At 42.3% G+C, this 19242-nt stretch overlaps 1 pseudogene; it reads right to left on the reverse strand.

Moving 5' to 3' along the window:
* Positions 1-481: 481 nt before the first annotated feature.
* LOC144322858 (18S ribosomal RNA) lies at positions 482-1472 on the reverse strand (annotated as a pseudogene).
* Between the last annotated feature and the right edge of the window lie 17770 nt (positions 1473-19242).

Here is a 19242-nt window from a genome sequence, read left to right on the forward strand (position 1 = left end):
TTAAAATTCTAATTTTTTTAGGTAAATTTAAAGTTGAACTAAAGTTCTGTTTTTGGGTAACCAGCTATCACCAGGCTCGTTAGGCTTTTCACCACTACCTGTAAATCTTCTCACTATTTTGCGACATAGATGAGTTTATCTTTGTAGATTGTTCATAGGTAGTTCGTCTGGTTTCGGGGGGCTTAGCTTAAGTCCTCTTTGTTAAGTTGCTTCTGGCTAATTCATTATGCAAAAGGTAAAAGGGGTAATCTTTGCTGTTTTATACTTTTAAAATGTCTTTCATTATTCCCTTATGATACTATCTCTATAGCTCCAATTAAAATTTCTATCTCCTATTCTTTTATGGTTTAACTAAATGTTTTGTTTTATAATATTATAGTACTTTAGTTTGAGGTTTAGTTGGGCTAGCTTTTGTTCAAAGTGGTCACAGTATATGAAATCTTCTGGGTGTAAACCAGATGCGTTGGTTAAGCTACACTTTGATTAATCCAAGCACACCTACCGGTGTGCTTACCTTGTTAAACGACTTATCTCCTCTCGTGTTTTGGTATTGTTAATATGATTGTGTGTGAAGTTTTTACTTGAGGAGGGTGACGGGTGGTGTGTGCATGCTTCATGGCCCTATTCAATTAAGCTCTCTATTCTCAATTTACTACTAAATCCTCTTTTGGTTTTTAATTTCATAAAAACTTTTGTAAGTTGTTCTTAAAGTAGAAAATGTAGCCCATTTCTTCCCATCTCATGAGTTACACCTTGACCTAACTTTTTTATGTGACATCATTGTGCTTACTACTCTTCCTTTTGGGGGTTTGCTGAAGATGGCAGTACATAGACTTCATTAGCAAGAGATGGTGAGGTTTATCAGGATTTATCAATTATAGAACAGGCTCCTCTAGAGGGGTAGAAAGCACCACCAAGTCCTTTGAGTTTTAAGCTGTTGCTAGTAGTTCTTGGGCGAATTATTTTATTATGGAATAGTTTGCAGTTTACGTTTAGGGCTAAGCATAGTGGGGTATCTAATCCCAGTTTGGATCTTAGCTATCGTGTAGTCAGAAGTTGTATTTTTTTTTTTCTAGTCAGAAGTTTTAAAGTCACTTTTGTAGTTTATTTTATGGTAACTGTACCTTTTTATGGCTTAGTTAAGTTTTAACTTTAGTACTATATAATCTTAAACACGCTTTACACCATGGGCCTGTTAGTTTGGGGTTAATCGTATGACCGCGGTGGCTGGCACGAAATTTACCAACCCTCTTTAGTAGAGCTTAGTCGAACTTTCATTCATAGCTTAATTTTTATCACTGCTGTGTCCCGTGGGGGTGTGGCTTAGCAAGGTGTCATGAGCTACTTTAGAGTGTGCTTGATATCTGCTCCTTTGAATCGTTAGTGATTTTGAGGGCATTCTCACTGGGGCATGGAGGCTTGCATGTGTAAGCTTACTTAGGACTAATAGGAAGGCTAGGACCAAACCTTTGTGTTTATGGAGTCTTAGGACTCATCTTGGCATTTTCAGTGCCTTGTTTTATTTATTAAGCTACATTAACAGGTGCTTTTATGGTGGTGTATATTATGTTGTGAGAATATGGGTTTGAATTTTTTTGTGAATTGAATGAAGGGGGTGGAGTCAAGGAAGTCTTATCTATAGATTGCAGATTTAGGCGTTGAATTTGTTTTGTTAAATTAACTAGAGTAATAATATAATTGTATGGAATTTAGACATGGCTTATGAGCGTTACATTTACTTAGTCCTGTTTTTGGGGTTTGGCGGGACACAAATAGGTATATTGTAAACAATTTAAGTTTATGGGGGGGTAAGGGGGGTTCGGTAAAGTTAATTTAATGTCTTGCCTATACGCGTGTACATGTGTATATGTGTACGTGTGTACGTAAATCTATATGTCCTGTAACCATTGACTGAATAGCACCTTGTATTATGTGCAAAGTTGATAAATGATAATGAATAAGCCCAGCTACAAATTATCTGACTGCATCGAGACCGTTACGGTCGTATCTCCTGACCACAAATTATTCAACAGCGTCGATGACTATTGCGGTCATAGCTGAGTGATACCAAGTTCTCCCCCCAAAAAAATAAAGATATCAAATGCATGACACCACAGTTATGTGTGATCATGGGTTGATTAGTCATTAGTCCATCGAGATGTCCCATTTGAGAGGATTAGTAGGATTGGAATAAAAGATAACATGGCCCTGAAGTAAGAACCAGATGCCAGGTATAGTTTCAGGCTAGAAACTCCCACATGAAAATGGGCCCAGAGCAAGAAGAGGGACGCTTCATGCAAGGATTGATGGTTTCTCGAGGCATGGTGATTAAGCTCTTACTGGACTAAGTGAGATGCAATAAGGTAATTCCCGTAAGAAATAAATGTCAGTTGAAAATTGGAATTTATGTCTGTATGTAATAGTAATAAAAATATGTACATGCTTATATGCATGGGGCAAACCAGCAATGCACGACGTACATGGGGGGAAAAATTTTTTTGGACTTACTGACATAGCACAGTGGAGTTATTGCAATATATGAATTGAGGGGGGTTTTGGAGAGGACCATTATCAGGGAATAGTTTAAAAAGAATTTCAGGGATCCCTGGTGGCTCAGTGGTTGAGTGCCTGCCTTCAGCTCAGGGCGTGATCCTGGAATTCCTGGATTGAATCCCACGTCTGGCTTCCTGCATGGAGCCTGCTTCTCCCTTTGCCTATGTGGCTCTGCTCCCCCTGCCCCCCGTGTCTCTCATGAATAAATAAATAAAATTTTTTAAAAAAATAAATAAAAATAATTTCAAAAATAAAATAAAATAAAAAAATAAAAAGAATTTCAGCTTTGGGTGCTGATGGTGGAGCTGGTGCTTCTTCCTTGAGTTTTAGGGACGTGATTGGTCTCCATTTTTGGTTTACAAGACCAGGGTAATTAATATACTACAAAGACTCTTAATTTTAGGAGATTATTTTCGATAATGCTGATAGTTGGCAGCAGGACTAAGAGAATTGTAAAGTATAGTATAGAGGCTATTTGGCCGATAATAATAAAGGGGTGTTCTACTGGTTGCCCTCCAATTCATGTTTGTGTGAGTAGATCGGCTGTTAATAATCAGAATAGGCATTGGTTAAGAGGTGGGAATATTATTCTGCGTTGTTTAGATGTATGCAGAAGGGGAATAATTGCTAGGATTAGGATAGAGAATACATGCCTCCTAGCTTGTTGGGGATTGATCGTAGAATGGCGTAGGCAAATAGGAAATATCATTCGGACTTGATGTGTGGGGGAGTGTTGAGGGGGTCTGCAGGGATATAGTTGTCCAGGTCTCCTAATAGGTCGGGTGTAAATAGAACTAGTAATATTAATACTAGAACTAGGAATAGTGCTCCTTGATTGTATAGTAAGGGTGGAATGGGATTTTGTCTGAGTCGGATGAAATTCCTGAAGGGGTATTGGATCCAGTTTTGTGTAGAAATAGGAGATGGACTATTGCTAGGGCTGCAATAATGAATGGGAGGATGAAGTGGAATGCGAAGAATCATGTTAGGGTTGCTTTATTAACTGAGAAGCCACCTCAGATTCATTCGACCAGATTAGTCCCAACGTAGGGGATTGCCGAGAGTACGTTTGTGATGACAGTTGTTCCTCAAAAGGATATTTGTCCTCATGGTAGGACGTAACCTATGAATGCCGTGGCTATAGTTGCAAATAAAAGGATGATTCCAATATTTCATGTCTCTATGAATACATAAGAGCCGTAATATAGTCCCCGTCCTACATGTATAAATAGGCAGATGAAGAATATAGAGGCTCTGTTTGCATGTATATATCAAATGATTCAACCATAGTTGACGTCTCGACAGATGTGGGTAACTGATGAGAAGCTGTTGCTGTATCTGATGTGTAATGTATGGCTAAGAATAAACCTGTTAGAATCTGTCCAATCAGACACACTCCTAGCAGGGACCCGAATTTTCATCACGCTGAGATATTTGATGGTGCTGGGAGATCCATGAATGAGCTGTTAACAATTTTAGCTAGTGGGTGGGTTTTTCGGATGTTGGTCATTAACGTTCTTATAGTTGAAACACAACGATGATTTTTCATGTCATAAGTCATGGTTAAATTCCATGTAGGAATAATGATGACATACATTGTTTTTATTTTAAGTATCATTTTTATAATGAGTTTTGTGGGCTTTGCTATGAAACCATCTCCTATTTATGGTGGGCTTGTGTTAATTATTAGTGGTGGAATTGGTTGCGCTATTGTGTTGAATTTTGGGGGGTCTTTTTTAGGGTTGATAGTCTTTTTAATTTACTTGGGAGGTATATTTGTGGTTTTTGGTTATACGACTGCTATGGCTACTGAACAGTATCCTGAGGTTTGAGTTTCTAATAACGCTGTGTTGGCTGCTTTTATTACTGGTTTATTGTCTGAGTTGTTAACTGCTTGTTATATTTTAAAGGATGATGAGGTTGAGGTGGTGTTGAAATTTAATGGGATGGGAGATTGAGTTATTTATGACACTGGAGATTCAGGATTTTTTAGTGAGGAAACTATGGGAATTGCAGCGTTATATAGTTATGGGACTTGATTAGTGGTTGTCACTGGTTGGTCACTGTTAACTGGTGTGTTAGTTATTATAGAGATTACTCGTGGTAATTAAGGATTAGTAGGCTGAGGGCCATGGTAATTATGAAGGAGAGGAAGTGTAGCTTAATTAGTCCTTTTTGGTTGGAAATAGGGCGGAAGATTTTATTTGAAAGTTCAAGATTGATTTAGGTAAGATATTTTCTAGTCAAATGGAGTCTAAGAGTATTGATGCTGATTTTTGACTCATTGATAGATTTATTTTAGGTGCTAGACGGTGTATAACGGTTGGATAGTAGCCAAGAAGATTAGAAAATTTAAAGAAATATGACAGGTAGTTGAATTTGAGTCCTTGTATTGTGAGGTTTAGTTTTAGTGCCAGGATGAAACCTAAAATGGTCACTGCAAGGGCTGAAAGTTTTAGCTAATGAGGCATAATTATCTGTGGGATGGTGGTGGGTGTGATACTGGGGGAAATTATATATCCTGTGAATACACTCCCGAGAAGGAGACATTTAATAGAATTAATTGGGAGTGGATTGTTCTTGTTGATAAGAATTAAGGGGTTAAAGCAGGGTTGGTCTAGTAGTGCAAAGAATAAGATTCGAGTGCTGTAGGAAGCTGGGCTCGGGCGTTGGTATTCGACGTGTTGGTGGTTTCGATGATTAGGTCTTTGGAGTTAAATCCTGTAAGGAAGGGTATATCTGTAAGTGCGAGACTTCCAATGATAAGGGAAGTAGTGGTGAATGGAAGAATTTTGAATAGTCCTCCTATTTTTTGGATGTCTTGCTTGTCATTTAGGCTGTGGATAATTGATACTGAACATATAAATAATATGGTTTTGAAGAATGCGTGAGTACAGATGTGTAGAAATGCCAAGTAGGGTTGATTAATACCGATTGTTACAATTATCGGTCCTAGTTGGCTTAAAGTGGAGAAGGCTATGATTTTCTTGATGTCGTTTTGTGTGAGAGCGCAGATTGCGGTGAATAGTGTTGTAATAGCTCCTAGGCATAGGGTAAGTGTTTGGATAGTTTGGTTTTGTTCTATTAGAGGGTAAAAGCGAATAAGTAGAAATACCCCCGCTACAACTATTGTGCTGGAGTGGAGTAAGGCTGATACAGGGGTTCTATGGCTGAGGGAAGTCATGGGTGTAGGCCGAATTGAGCGGATTCGCCAGTGGCTGCTAGTAGCAAGCCAATTAGTGGTACATTGAGATTGTTATTAGTTGTTATGAAGATTTGTTGAAAATATCATGTGTTTAGATTTAGTAGGAACCATGCCATGGCTATAATGAATCCTACGTCTCCAATGCGGTTATAGAGGATTGCTTGTAGGGCAGCTATATTTGCATCTGTTCGGCCACACCATCATCCAATGAGTAGAAAGGGTATAATACCTACTCCTCAACTGATAAATAGCTCGAATATATTGTTTGCGGTGACTAGAATTATTATGGTGATGAGGAACATACAAAGGTATTTTAAAAATCGGTTGATGTAAGGGTCTGAGTGTATATATCATATAGAAAATTCTATAATGGCTCATGTGATGAAGAGTGCTACAGGTATGAAAATTATTGAGAAATAGTCTAATTTAAAGCTTAACAATAGTTTTATGGTTTGAATGGTTATTCAGTGTCAGTTTGAGATAATTATATCTTGTCCTGAGTGAATGAATATTATTGTGGGGATCATGCTGATTATAAATACGTAGGAGGTGATTGTTTTTACGTAATATGGGTAAAGTTTGTTCTTGTAAAGTTCAGTAGTGGTTAGAACAATTGGTAGAATTAGTATGATTAAAGATTAAATGTAATTATGGAGGAGGCAAATATGTTTATTACTTTTACTTGGAGTTGCTCCAATTTTTTGGCTCCTAAGACTAACGGATTACTTCTATCCTTTAAAAGTTGAAAAAGCCAGGCTTGGGCAGCCCCAGTGGCGCAGAGGTTTAGCGCCGCCTGCAGCCCGGGGTGTGATCCTGGAGACCCGGGATTGAGTCCCACGTCCGGCTCCCTGCGTGGAGCCCGCTTCTCCCTCTGCCTGTGTCTCTGCCTCTCTCTCTCTCTCTCTCTGTGTGTGTCTCCATGAATAAATAAAATCTTTTTAAAAAGAAAGAAAAAGGGATCCCTGGGTGGCGCAGCGGTTTGGCGCCTGCCTTTGGCTCAGGGCGTGATCCTGGAGACCTGGGATCGAATCCCACATCGGGCTCCCGGTGCATGGAGCCTGCTTCTCCCTCTGCCTATGTCCCTGCCCCTCTCTCTCTCTCTCTGTGACTATCATAAAATAAATAAAAATTAAAAAAAAAAAAAAGAAAAAGAAAGAAAAAGCCATGCTTTTATGCATGGGGGCATGAGTTAGCAGTTCTTGCAATACTTTTTTGGTAGACAAAAATATTTAAACTTTTATTGTTAGATTCACAATCTAATGTTTTATTAAACTATGTCTGCAGTAGATGGGCCCTAGAATTACTTTAGGATTGAGGGATAAGAGTAGTAGTGATAATAGGTGTAGGATTATTAGGGCGTTTTCTCGTGTGGAGGATGGTTTAATGTTTTTGATGTGGTGAGTGTACTTGCCGCGTTGTGTAGTCATTAGTATGTAGAGGGAATATAGGGCAGCAATGATGATATTTACTCCTATTAGGATGATAGTAAGATTAAATCATGAAAATGAAGCTATTACTACAAATAGTTCTCTGATTAGATTGATTGTAGGGGGTAGAGCTAGGTTAGTAAGGCTTGCTAATAGTCATCATGCTGCCATTAGAGGGAGGAGGGTTTGAAGTCCTCGTGTGAGAATTATGGTTCGGCTGTGGATTCGGTCATAATTTGAGTTGGCTAAGCAGAATAATATGGACGATGTTAGGCCGTGGGTGATTATTAGGGCAGTTGCTCCTATGTAACTTCACGGTGTTTGAATGAGGACTGCTACGATGACGAGTGCTATATGGCTGACTGAGGAGTATGCAATTAGGGATTTAAGGTCCGTTTGGAGTAGGCAAATAGAGCTCGTTATGATTATGCCTCATAGGGATAATATTATGAAAGGATATGCTATGAAGTTGGTCAGAGGGTTTAGTAAAGTTGTGACTTGTTTTATGCCTTATCCACCTAATTTTAGAAGCATGGCTGCAAGTACTATGGAGCCAGCAATGGGGGCCTCTACATGTGCTTTTGGTAGCTATAGGTGAAGAACGTATAAGGGCATTTTTACTATAAAGGCTATTATGCATGCTAATCATAAAAAGATGTTGGATCAAGAGTTTGATAGGGGCTGAATTCAGTATTGAATTATAAGGAAATTTAGGGAGCCTATGGTGTTTTGGATGTAGAGCAGTGCTACTAGGAGAGGCAGGGATCCTATTAGTATGTAGAATAGAAAGTATAGTCCTGTATTCATTTGTTCGGTTTGATTTCCTCATTGAGTGATAATAATAAGGGTTGGGATTAGTGTGGCTCCAAATAGGTTGTAAAAGAGGATTAATTCTGTAGCAGTAAATGTTATAACTAGGAATAGTTGAAGTGTAATAAGTATTGAGATGTATAGTTTTTTTCGGGTTAAGGGTTCTTTTGACAAATGGAATTGGCTTGCTATTAGTATGAGAGGCAGGAGTCATGTTGTAAGTGCTAGTAGGGGTGCTGATAGGGAGTGAGAGAAAAATAGTAAGAGAAATTGAGGGTGTATCATTAGGTTGATTTAAATAGGACAGGCTGATTAAACTGATTAATAGGCTACATGCTGTTGTGTTGATTCAAATTAGGTTAGATTTTGATATTCATGCTAGTGGGGTAAGTATTGTGGTGGGGATAATAAATTTTAGCAATGTAGGAAGTTCAGATTTTGCACATAATCGGTACCATAACTAGTAAAGACAATCCTAGTGCTGCTTCGCAGGCAGCGAATACTAGAAGTACAATTGGTATCATGCTGGCTAGTGTGAGGTGATTGTTTAAGATGGTTACTGATATTATTACAAATAGTGATAATATCATGCCTTCTAAGCATAGTAGAGATGATATTAGATGATATTGATAGATGAGCATGCCTAATAGGGAGAGAATGAATGCCAGGAAGATGTTGATGTATACTATGGACATATGGTAATTATGAGTTTAATCATATTTTAATGAGTCTAAATAATTTGTTTTAGTTTAAACTAATTATCATATTCAGTTCATTCTAGTCCCTTTTTGGTTCATTCGTAGGCTAGGCTTGCGGCTAGTAGGGAAATCAGTAGAAGTTGGTTTGTGATGCTCAGGGAAGTGGGAGGAGTAGCACAATTTCTAGATCAAAGAGTAAGAATGTGATGGCTACCAGGAAAAATTTTATGGAAAAGGGTAGGCGTGCGGATCCCATAGGGTCAAAGCCGCACTCATAAGGGCTTGCTTTATCTGCATAGATATTTAGTTGAGGAAGTCAGAATGCAATTATTACAAGTAGGGATGCTAGAGATACATTGATTATTAAAGTTATTATTATGTTTATTACTTCTTTTCAGGATTATCTGAAACTAAATGATTGGAAGTCAATTGTACTGATTTATACTAAAGAAGTAAGATCCTAAAAAAAAAAAAAAAAGAAGAAGAAGTAAGATCCTCATCAGTAAATAGAGACATATAGGAATAGTCAGACTACATCGACAAAGTGTCATTATCATGAGGCGGCTTCAAATCCAAAATGGTGATTTGATGTAAAGTGATAGTATAGTTGTTGGAGAAAGCAGATGATAAGAAATGTAGGGCCAATAATTACATGTAGTCCATGGAATCCTGTAGCTATAAAGTGGAGCCGTAGACTCCGTCGGAAACTGTAAAGGATGTCTCATAGTATTCGGAGATTTGAAGAAGTATAAAGTACATGCCCAGGGAGATTGTAATGAATAAGGCTTGGAGTATGTGTTTGTGGTTTCCTTCTATAAGGCTGTGATGAGCTCAGGTAAGAGAGACTCCGGAGGCTGGAAGAACTGAAGTGTTGAGTAGTGGGACTTCTAGGGGATTAAGGGGGTAATACCTGTAGGCGGCCAGCAACCCCTGAGTTCGGGAGTTAGGGCTAGACTGGAGTGATAAAAGGCTCAGAAGAATCCTGCAAAGAAGAATACTTCTGATACAATAAATAGGATTATTCCGTAGCGTAATCCTTTTTGGACAATAGGCGTGTGGTGCCCTTGGAATGTACTTTCTCGGATGACATCTTGTCATCATTGGTACATAGTCAGTATGTTAGCTGTTAGTCCTAGTGTGAGTAGGGCTATTGCATTATAGTGGAATCTTATAGTAAGGCCAGAGGTTAAAAGGAGAGCAGAGAGGGCTCCTGTTAGTGGTCATGGGCTTGGGTTAACTATGTGGTAAGCATGGGTTTGGTGGGTCATTAGGTGTTGTCATGTAAGTATAGACTCACTAGTAGGGTAAATACATAGGCTTGAATTAGGGCTACAGTGAATTCAAGAATGGTGAGTAGGATTAAAATAGTAAAAGTAATAAGAGCTGTGGCGGTGCTAATGTTTATTAAGGCAAGGGTAGCTCCTCTGGTAAGGTGAACTAATAGGTGGCCTGCAGTAACGTTAGCTGTTAATCGTACGGCTAGGGCTATAGGTTGAATGAATAGACCGATAGTTTCGATGATTACAAGTATTGAGATAAGGGGAAGAGGTGTTCCCTGAGGTAGGAAATGTGGTAGAAATACTTTGGTTTTGTACCGGAAACCAGTAATTACTGTTCCTGCTCATAGGGGATAGCTATTCCTAGGTTTATGGATAGTTGTGTTGTAGGTGTAAATGAGTGTGGTAGTAATCCAAGTAGGTTAGTTGAGCCGATAAATAGAATAAGTGAGATCAGTATGAGGGCTCAGGTTCATCCTTTTTGGTTATGAATAGTTAGTATTTGTTTTGATGTTAATTGAATTAGTCCCTGTTGAATGGAAATTAAACAATTATTGATTAGGCGGTTAGGTGAGGGAAATAAGATACTTGGAAACATAATGATTATTATTACGATAGGGAGTCCTATTATTGAGGGGGTAGTGAAAGAGGTGAATAAATTTTCATTCATTTATTTTCTCAAGGGGTAAGTTGGTTTTTATTATTTTTGGTCCTGGGTTTTCTGGATAAAAGTGTTTTGAAATGTTTAGTTGGAATATAATGAATAGGGTTAAGATTATAGAGAGAATCATAATAAATCAGGTCGATGTGTCTAGTTGTGGCATTCATTAAGGAGAGACTTAAACTCTCAGTCTTTAGCTTAAAAGGTTAATGCTTTATAGCTTCTTAATGATTTAAACTGGTCTATATTATACTATTAGGGCAGATCAGGTTTCGAAGTATGAAAGTCTGGTCTATATTATACTATTAGGGCAGATCAGGTTTCGAAGTATGAAAGTGGGACTATTTCAAGAACAATGGGTATGAAGCTATGGTTGGATCCACAGATTTTGGAGCATTGGCCATAGTACAGTCCTGGTCACATGGCCATTAGAGTTGTTTGGTTTAGTCGTCCTGGGATTGCGTCGCTTTTTAGGCCTAGTGATGGTACGGCTCATGAGTGCAGTACGTCTTCTGATGAGATAAGTATTCAGATGGTTATTTCTATTGGGAGAACAACTCAGTTGTCGACTTCTAATAGTCATAGTTCTCCTGGTTTTAGTTCTTGTGTGGGAATTATGTAGGAATCAAAGTTTAGGTCTTCATAGTCAGTATATTCGTAGCTTCAATATCATTGGTGGCCTATCATTTTTACAGTTAGTGATGGGTTATTAATTTCGTCTATCATGTAAAGAATTCGTAGTGAAGGTAATACAATTAAGATTAAAATAATAGCTGGTAGGATAGTTCATACTGTTTCCACTTCTTGTGCATCTATTGTGCTTGTGTGAGTTAATTTAGTAATAAGTATTAGTGAAATAATGTAAAGAACTAGAGAGCTGATTAGAAATACAATTATTAATGTATGGTGGTGGAAATGAAGTAACTCCTCTATAATAGGTGAGGTTGCATCCTGAAGTCGGAGTTGGAAAGGATGCGCCAGAGAGACATACAGGTTTTTCACCTATAATTTGACTTTGACAAAGTCATGTAATGTTTTACTAACATCTCTTTATTGAGAAAGACATAATGGTTATGGCATTGGCTTGAAACCAGTTTCAGGATGTTCGATTCCTTCCTTTCTTATTTTTGGATGACATATGTGGGCTCTTCGAATGTGTGGTATGGAGGGGGACCCCAACCGGTTTGGAGTTGGTTAAGTGTCTGATGCTTGATTTCAGCTCGGTCCTGGGCATGGAGCCTGCTTAAGATTTTTCCTCTCCCTCTCCCTCTGCCCCTCCTCTGCTCTCTCTCTTTCTCTCTGTCTCTCTCTAAAAACAGAACAAACAAACAAAAAATAGTGCTCTTATTCAACAAACTTGTCTCCTCTTCCCATTAGACTCAATTGCACAGCCTAATCTTTACTGTTATGTTTGACCCCGTGACTAAGCCTTGGCCAAGTATATGTGGCTAGAAGTGATGTTTGCCCTATTTAGACCTGGCTGGAGAAAACATCCCCAGCTGAGGTGACATGCTTTCTCACCCTTTACAACAAGTGGAACAGGTCCCAGCATCATGGCCAAATTTGAAGCCACATATTGACAAATGGCAAACCCAGAAAACAGACCATACCTGGGTTCTCGAATCATCATTGGGAGAAAAGCAACCAGCAGACTCACCTGATCATGTTTTTGTCTCTACACTTCCTTGTGGGAACTGAAGATGTACAAGCACGGTTTGGGCTTCTGGTATTTCAGAGTTGATGCAGAAATGCAAGGGCAGATGCCTCCTTGTGCTTAGCAAGCAATGAGAGTGTTACACGTCCTACTTTCCTCTTTATTTTCTGATTTTTCTTCGGGATTCGTTAAATGAGAGAAAAGCACACTTCAATGTCTCCTCTGACAAGCTCCAAAACACACTGGCTATCTTACCTCTGCTTCAGATGGCTACTGAGCTCCGGAAGCTCCTCTAGACTGTTGCAAACAGGTACAAACCTGAAGATTTTCCGCGCCAGCTGTTCCTGATGGTGACCAAAGCTCAAGGGTAAGTTATCCAGAAGAGTCTTGCGCAGGGAACACTGTAGTCGGTCCCGCAGGTTGAAGATGGTTCCAGGGATCCCTGGGTGGCTCAGCAGTTTGGCGCCTGCCTGCCTGCCTTTGGCCTAGGGAGTGATCCTGGGGTCCCAGGATCGAGTCCCACATCGGGCTCCGTGCATGGAGCCTGCTTCTTCCTCTGCCTGTGTGTCTGCTTCTCTCCCTCTCTCTGTGTCTCTCATGAATAAATAAATAAAATCTTTTTTTAAAAAAATGGTTCCAATGGAACAGGTGCCTGTGCCTTCGGATCCGGGAATCTCTTTTTCTCATGAAACTCGAAGTCGGTCCTGACATTGCAGCATGACTCAGAGCTCGAAGGCATGAAGGTTTTCTTGCTTTCCAAGCCGTGGCTCCAAGGCACGTCCCAGATCAGGGACACCCCCCACCCCACCCCAGCCCACCCGCAGACACGGTCGCGAGGGGGCGCGCGGCCACCGCTGATCCGCGAGCGCGGAGCGTCGTGCGCTGCTCACCAGCGGCCGGCAGAGGGCGCCCGCCTCGCGCGGGGACCAGGGGGCACCAATTCAGAGAAGAGAAACTTATCTACAAAGTAAAATATAGAAATATTGGGATCTTTCATTTGAACGAGTCGGGGACACCCCTGGTCCATGTGGTGTAATCACTTTTTTGGTGGCGAGAGCGGATTTTACAAGCCTTGTGTCCACCTGCCATGGATGCTCCTTAGCACAGAGCCCATCACTAGCATTTCTACGTCCATAGTACTAATAATTCCATAAGTTGACCATATCCAAGTTGCTCTCTCATTTCTATAAAGTCAGGAAGCCTTTCTTCTAGGGCTATGACAGTATTCCCAGGGGGAACATACCCTATAATCCGACCCATTTCTTCAACGGGGACAACCTTTGTTGTGCATCAAGAGTAAGGAGAGTATTTCGCTTGTTTTCTCTACAGCATTTCAGATCGAACATGATTTCTTAGGAGCCTTATAAATTTGTGTTGAATTTTATGACACAAAGCGTGGCGGGGGGAGCTATACCACTGGACATACACAGGCGATGGTCACAGCCTCTAGAAACAGGCCCCTTATAAGACTGAGATTTAATCAGAAGATTACAGAACGGTCCCCTCTCCACAATGTAATGACACCATACCCCAAGGCATCCAGTGTAAGAGTGAACAGCTGCTGAGAAGAGCCACCGGACACAAACTGAGGAGGAGTATTTATGGAGGCCCAAAGTCACAAGGAGACACCGCCAAAAGGACCCCAGAGGCATTTGAAGTCTCTGAAACCTAGAGTGACAGCAAACATTGAAAACAGCTCTACTCCTAGCCAGATTAACGTTAAGTCCTCACACAAGAGTCTGTTTACCTCCCTTCACATCCCCTAATACAGCACGCCTGGCTTTCAATAAAAAAACGAGCTGGCGTGCCAAAGGGATATTTATGCAAGAAAAATGCCTGAGTATCAGTACAGGGAACTTGGTGGCATTTTAATTTGCCCTATTCTATCCTCCCCCTGGTTCCACAGTGGCTTGAAAGTCCACAGGCTCACAACCAAAGTCGGGGAAAACCAGCAGCCTAGCAGCCACAGGAGAGGACAGATGGTTTTGGAGCCCCCCAAAGGCCCATCTCCAGAGAATTGTCACTATTTGACCTATTGCTAGGTTCCCTGGAAAGTCGTCCCCCCCCCCCATAGGGCTTGTCTTTATTTCACCCTAATCAGAGCTCACTTGGTGGGAGAAGCCCCTGTCCTCAGGGAGGAGCAAGAGGCTAGCCAAAATCTTAGAAAGAAGATCTAAGCAATGAGGTGTCCATAGGAGGAGGCCTGAAAAGCATTTATGCACCATGGCTCTGAGCAGGGATCCCCCAGGAGCCCCCCATCCCCTCTACGAGAAGCAGGACACAGCTATGGCTAATGCACTGCTAATAAACCTGGAGGAGATTTATAGGATTCCAAGCGAGTGTACAAAGACCATAATGGGGCAGGCAGCTCAGCCCCACCGGGGGCACTCTGCATACTGACGAGGGCCTGCCTGCTGTCACCAAGTGGGCTTGGAAGGCAGGCAGGCCTCGACACCTCGCCTCCCTTCCCCAGCTTGAGCCCCAAGCTGGACGCGTAGGCACGTGTTTTTCTTGGACTTAAAAGACAAACCCCACCTGCAAACGCTTCAGAGATGGCACCACAGTGTCCTTCAGATACCCTCAAGGAGACACACCATGGAGGAGTGTGTGCACGTGTGTGTGAGGCTGTGTTTCTTGAGCGTGCCACTCCTTTTCACAGACTGACATTCTATCCCCCTCCTCCTTCCTCTCTTACCACTCATGTGACTCAAACTTTTCTTCACTGTCCCCGTTCTCCCCAAGGTGCTCTGTGCGGCTGCAAGTGGGACGTTTTCACCACTGGTGGCTGGTGGATCCTTGTGACCTGCGATAATGCCATCAAGCTGGCCAAAGCGGAGAGCCTCCGCGGAAGGATGCTTCCCTTCCTCAAGGTATTGCGTTCAGTGGGGAGACCTCACTGTCAAGTTCAAAGTTAAACCAAGCTATAACAAATACCCATCACCTATCCTGTTTGTAAATCCCACACAGATCAGCACAGGAGGATCACAGAGGACGCCCCCACCCCGGAGGACAACTGCACCGGGGACAAGATCCTGCACCATGTCACCGAGGACAGGGACACTTACCGGAGGGGGCTAGCCCAGCCTGAAAACACTCCTGCAGGCACTGTCTTTGTGCTCAAACCCGACCCCGTGCGCTTTGCAAGAAGGAGCCCCGCACTTACAGTGTCCTTGTCATTCACCAGCAGGTGGCTTTGCCACCAAAACCATTTCCTCATTCTCTGCCTCACTAGCCTCCCCCCCCCCCCACTCTGTATGGCTGCAAGGGGGAACGTTCTCACCAGTGGGTGGTGACCGATGCTTTGGACCTGCGGTCCTGCCATCAAGCCAGCCAATGTGACTCCTCTGCTTGGCTGGGGGCTCCCTTTCCTCAAGGTACACACTCAGCGGGAGACCTCGTTGCTCACTGTCAAGCTCAGAGTCAAGCCACAGACGTGGCAGATAGGTACACAGCACCTGGCCCGATCCTAGGACCCAGGTGGGTCCGCCTGAAACCCACCCCGCTCAGTGCTCACCCAGCGCTTCCTTCCCGTGGCAGCAGAGGACATGGCAGCAGAGGACGTGATCCCTTCTGGGGACGGGGACGGCAGGGAGAGATGGGCCAGCAGAAGTGCAGTATGTGTTCCCAGCTCTGAGCTGAGTCCCCCCCGCCAGCTGTGCTGGGGAATAACCCGCACTCCTGGTGGGTTTGTTGAGATTCCTTGTCAAGCTGTAAATGTCACCTGCTCCTGACTCGGTTTTGCTAAGAAGATCTTCTCCTGCTCTCCTAACTCTTTCCCTCTTGTCAGGGAGAGGAAGAGGAGTACAGAGTCTTGCCTCACCCCCCCTCAGCCCCCACCCCAGGCCTGGGGAGTCCATCCCAGTTGGCCCAGGCCATCCCCCACATAGTCACATCCTGTGGCCCTCACACTGGGTATCAGAGCCCTCTTTAGGGCCGGGAGAGGAAAGGGCATTCTGGAACCTTAAATGGGCCACTGAGTAAGAGACACCTGTCTGTTGGCCAGGTGGGGAGGAGTTGTCACAGCTGCCTCCCTGTCTGCTCCCCACCTCCCACAGCAGAGCGGGTGGTTCTGGTCCCCCCTGTGCTAAGAGTGCTGGAAGGTGAAGGAAGGGATCTGCTGCAGGTGGCAGGCCTCCAACGTGATGGCCAGGGCTCTTGGGGGGCAGTTGCTTGCTGTTCCTCCTGCCATTGAGAAAGTAGGCCCAGTCACCCCCAAATCCACCAAGTTCTATGAAATGGAAATCTACTTGTTCCTTACCCATCATGAAAGCTGAAGGGGGATGTCCAGTGGTGTCTGCTGTTGGTGAGGGAACAGCACAAAGTCTGGTTTATCTGTACCTTTGGATGGAGTCTTAGCCTCTCATAGAAGCTTCTGAAGGTTATAGAGTATTTTCACTTGTTCTTAGATAAGAAAAAAAATTAAATGAGTCGTGCCTCAGAGCAGGTGCATTGAAGTATCCCAGACATGTGTAGATGTGCACCACGTCTGTTGCTTTCTCTCTGCACCCCTGGTTACCTCAGAGAAGCCAAGGCAGGCCCTCAGGAAGAGCCAAAGTTTACCTCTTTTGTTCTCTGAGCCCACAGTCTGGGCTACCATAAACTTATATCCTGAACAGAGCTTGGTAGAAGACAGCACTCAGCGGTTAGAAGAAATACATATATTAGGAAACAGTAAAAACATTTGCTCATGGGAAAAGAGCGCATCCTCTTCAAAGGATGCCATTAGATTTTGACTAAGTGCATGCAAACACTGCTTCTAGAAAGTTTCCTATGCATGGGAAACAGAGGATGCATTTCCACCTAACTTGATGGAAAAACCTCAGCCCAAGGCCAAGCGTGGCCCAGCTGGGAAAGTGGCCTGAGAAACCTGGTTCCCCTGGTCCATGCTTGAGCCTCTTGGCTCAGGGCAGAAGCTCCCTGGGGGTTGTGGAAGTAGACTTGATCGGAAAGATTGAGCATTGAGTCTGAGTTTCATGGTGGCTCTCTCGTGGTTTCCATTTCCCTGCTCTCCTAGGACTGCTCTAGCCCTCAGAGGCTGTTTGGTGGTTGCATAATGATGGTGCACTTGTCCCTCTTCTTTGATCTGGGCAGGAGGGAGCCTTGTAGAGAACAGGAATTCCAGTCTAAAAGCTCTTCCTGAACCTGGAGTCCCTCCCTGTTCTGCCTTTCCTTGCATATTGGAAATCTCTACTTCCATCCGCCTTTCTACCCTAGGGTCAGCCCCAAAGCCAGTGTGCACCCTGAGACCCAGGCTTCCCCAGAGTCCATAACGTCCACTTCCCCTTCATCTGGGCTTATATTTAGCGCAGGAGCTAGATTTGATGAACCTTTGCTTTCTGAATGGCCAGTGGGTCACGTATGGTATGCAATTACAGCTGCACTGCTGTCAGTTACTAGAGATAAAAATTAACAGTGTAGTTTAGAAACAACAGATCCAACTCCCATGCAGATAGCTCAATAGATACATAAGGAAATGCAAAATAAGATACAAGCTAACATACAATCCCTTGGCTATTGCTATAACTAAAATGAAAATAAAAAAGAGTTTGGGGCAGATTCTGATGCCAGGCCATGTATGGACTTTGACTGATTCAAACTACAACTATGAGCATCAGGGGTGCTACCAAAGGGAAAAGTTATGGTGAAATGACAGATGGCTAAGGAAATTAGATTGACAAGAAAATGGGGAAGACAAAAGAGAGAGCTAAGGGAATCATCCCAGCAGGATGGAAATCTTTAAAGAGTCATTAAGAAATGGATAACATTTCTGGTGGGCATGTAAAATGGTGCAGCCACAATGAAAAAAGTTTAGTTGTTTCCTCAAAAGCTTAAACAGAGAATTACCAGACAATCCATTCCTACACGTATACCAAAAAGAGAAAGTATATTCACACAGCAACTTGTATATATGTGTTTATGGCGGCATTATCCATAAGGGCCAAAAAGTGGAAGCAACCTAAGTGTCCATCAATGGATGAATGGATAAAGAAATGATGGTTCTATATATTCAGTGGAATATTATTCAGCCATAAGGAAATGAAGTACTGATACGTGCTATAACTTGGATGAATCTCAAAAACATTATGCTAGGTAGAAGAGACCAGACACAAAAGTTCATTTATTTTATGATTCCTTTTGTATGATGTATTCAGAATCAGTAAACCCATAGAGATAGAGAGTAGATTAGAATTTACTAGGGGATGGAGGAATAGAGGGATGAAGAGTGATTACCTAATGGGTAACTGATGTTTTTATGGGGAGATGAAATTTCAAACTAGAGAGAGCTGGCAGTTTCACAGTTTTGTGACTAAATAAAACACCACTGGATTGTATACTATAGTTGTATGCTATGTGAATCTCAACCTCAATAAAAGATTTTTTAGTGGGATGAATAAAGGGGTCATTGATGGGATCAAAACAAAAGTCTTAATGCAGCATATTGGAAGGCTGAATGGATCAATGGGAACCTCTACTTGAGCCCCAACATCAAAGGGCCCTAGATAAACCTGCTTTATTCTCTCTAGTTTTAAAGGCTAGAAGGCAAAGATGACAATGAGATGTCTGATCTCGACTAGCCTGGGGCAATGGTCCCACAAACTAATTAAGATAAGGACTGACAAAGGGGAAGGCAGTTCCCTTGGCCCAACTCCTGACTTGAGATCCAAAGCCATATACACATGTGGGGGTAAAATGGCCAAAGGGTGGAGAAGAAACTTTTCTGGGACTTCTTGGCATAGGAACCCAATGCACAATGATTCCAAATCTGTTAGTGAAGTCCTAGTGGTGAGATTAGATTAGATTGGAAAAATATGGGGATGTAATAGCTGATGAGATTAGGGTGAAAGTTTAGATGAAAATGGAATCTTTTAAGAAGGCAGCTTGGGCTTTCTCATGAAGTGTCTGGAGAAAAATCAATATATGTATGGTACATACTATGTTATTAATAATGTACTTTGG

The sequence above is a fragment of the Canis aureus genome, chromosome 10, assembly GCF_053574225.1.
Source record: "Canis aureus isolate CA01 chromosome 10, VMU_Caureus_v.1.0, whole genome shotgun sequence".
In the NCBI taxonomy this organism is placed as follows: domain Eukaryota; kingdom Metazoa; phylum Chordata; class Mammalia; order Carnivora; family Canidae; genus Canis; species Canis aureus.